This window comes from Aethalodelphis obliquidens, unplaced genomic scaffold (assembly GCF_003676395.1).
Source record: "Aethalodelphis obliquidens isolate GAN/ISIS:26980383/991018 unplaced genomic scaffold, ASM367639v1 scaffold71, whole genome shotgun sequence".
In the NCBI taxonomy this organism is placed as follows: Eukaryota; Metazoa; Chordata; class Mammalia; order Artiodactyla; family Delphinidae; genus Aethalodelphis; species Aethalodelphis obliquidens.
The window spans coordinates 6,857,577-6,860,300 of record NW_020838015.1 but is presented as its reverse complement, the minus strand read 5'-3'; the positions used below and the strand labels follow the sequence as shown (position 1 = coordinate 6,860,300).

General features: G+C 35.0%; 1 pseudogene; it reads left to right on the top strand.

Annotated features, from left to right (window-relative positions):
• Positions 1-382: 382 nt before the first annotated feature.
• On the top strand, positions 383-1,468 carry LOC113611893 (tripartite motif-containing protein 60-like; annotated as a pseudogene).
• The last annotated feature ends 1,256 nt before the right edge of the window (positions 1,469-2,724 follow it).

Sequence of the window (2,724 nt, the reverse complement as noted above, 5' to 3'; positions counted from 1 at the left end):
ACTCAAAATAACAATGGCGTAAGTAAGATAAAGTCTGAGAGGAATTCGATATTTCTCCTAAAAGTCATTAGGAACCCAGGCTCCATCTATCTTCTTTGCCATCCCAACATTATTGCCCTTACCAGCATTGTCCAAGATTGTGCAGCACCAAAGCCACATCTCAACCAACAAGAAGGGCACCTGGAAATTCTATATGTCACTACCATTTTGTTTTGTTAACAAGAACTTAGCCCAATGGCCACATCTAGCTGCAAAGGAGTTTGGGAAAGTGAGGGGTTTTTCCCTAGATGGCTCTGTGCCCAGCTAAGAAGTCTATTACTTTGGAAGAAAGGGAGTGGATGTTGAAAGACAACTGGTAGTTTCTGCCACCGATGAATTAGAGATGGTCAAGAGAGGAAACAGGATGACTAGTATAAAGACAATTGCAGAAGTCCAGGTAGGATGAGGGTGAGTTGGTCTAGCATGGTGAAGTAGAGATGGAAAGAAATGAAGAAATTTAGAAAATGTGTAGGCGTATAGAATCAGCAGGACTTAGGTGTAAGAATTAAAGGAGAAGAAAGTGTAAAGGATAATGTTCAAGTTTCTAAAATGAACAACCAAGAAAATGATGACATCATTCACTGAGGAGGGAAAGACTAGAAATCTACAGATTTATGCAGGATAATTATAAATTCAGTTTTAAGATTCCTGTCAGATATCCAAGTACAAATGTTATCTAGGCCAGGCGTTGGCAAACTATGACCCATAGGAAAAATTTGGCTCACTGTGTGTTTTTATTTATTTATTTATTGGCATGTGGGATCTTAGTTCCCTGACCAGGGATCGAACCCGTGCCCCCTATATTGGAAGCACCACAGGTATCAAAACATAAAATACCTTGAACTCTTCATTGCGATTAAAGAAATATGGATTCAGTATTCCTCCCCAATAATCTGGCTTAGGCAAAATTATCAAGCCATTACAAATAGATGTGATTCTAGATCTTGAAGCAGCACATCCTGGGCTTATAGTCTCTGAGGACAGAAAGTATACAATATAGAAAGAAAAAAAACAAACCTTTGTTATAACCCAAGGAGATTTCATCTCTGCCTTGCTATCCTAGGTTCTATGAGATTTAATTCTGGCAGGCATTACTGGGAAGTAGAATTGGAAAACAAAACTAAATGGACATTGGGCATGTGTCAAGATAGTCTTCCTAGGAAATGGTGGAATCAGCCAGTAGGTCAGGGTATATTCTGGGCAACTGGGCGATATGTTGACAGCAGTTATGTTGCATTGCATCCTAAGACAGTCAACTTCTGCCAGTAGTAAAACCCAGTAAGACTGGCATTTTTCTGGACTGAGTTGAGTGCGGTTTCCTTTTTATAATGTGAATGATAGATCTCTTCTCTACACTTTTAATGATTCTTTTATAGAAGCCGTTTGTCCCTATTTCTATACTGGAACAGATTCTGAATCTCTTCAGTAACAGATTATGAAAGATGAAGTACCTGGGAAATGATTCTATTTCAGCTCTTAGGGCTAACTTAGTCAGTAAATTTTGTCTCAGTAATTCTGGATTTTTAAAATTTTCCACTGCTGGAAACCACAATAAATTTTTCTTCCTCATTTTCAGAAACTATATAAACATGGTAGCAATGCCAATTGCATAGATGTTACCAGCATCAGTTGTCAAGTGCTTTGAAGTTCTTAGATAAAATATTTTAAAATAAATAATATTTTAAGTAATAAAATATTGCTTAACACAACCAATAAACTATTTTAAAATTGAAAAAAAAGAACTTAATTCCTTTCTAAGGATGAATAATATTCCATTGTATATATATACCACATTTTATTTACCCATTCACTGTTAAACACTTAGGTTATTTCCACTTTTGGGTTATTCTGAATAATGCTGTAATAACTTTGGCATACAAGAATCTGTTTGAGTTTCTGTTTCCAATTCCTTTGGCTATATACCTAAGAGTGGAATTGCTGGGTCATACAGTAATCCTATGTTTACCTTTCTGAGGAACCACCAAACTGTTTTCATAGTGGCTGCACCATTTTACATTCCTATGAGAGTACGAGGGTTCCAATTTCTCTACATTCTCTCCAACATTTTTTATTTTCCATTATTTTTTAAAATTATTATATCCATTCTCCATAAAAAAGAATGAAATATTGCCATTTACAACAACATGGATGGATTTGGAGGGTATTAAGTGAAATAAGTCAGACAGAGAAGGACAAATATTGTATGATATCACTTATATGTGGAATCTAAAAAATAAAACAAACTAGTGAATATAACAAAAAAGAAGGAGACTCAAAGATGTAGAGAACAAACTAGTGGTTACCAGTGGGGAGGGGGAAGGGGGGACAAGATAGGGGTAGGGGATTAAGAGGTACAAACTACTATTCAATAAACAAGTAAGCCATAAGGATGTATTGTACAACACAGGGAATGTAGCCAGTATTTTGTGGTAACTATAAGTAGAATATAACTTTTAAAAATTGTGAATCATTATATTGTACACCTGTAACTTATGTAATATTGTACACCAACTATACTTAAATTTTAAAAATGAAAAATAAATTATTATAGCCATTCTAGTAGGTGTAAAGTTATATCTCATTTCTGGCTTTGATTTACACTTCCTTTATTGACTAATTATGTTGAGTATCTTTTCATGTACTTATCAGCAATTTGTATAGCTTCTTTGCAGTTTTTTTATTCAA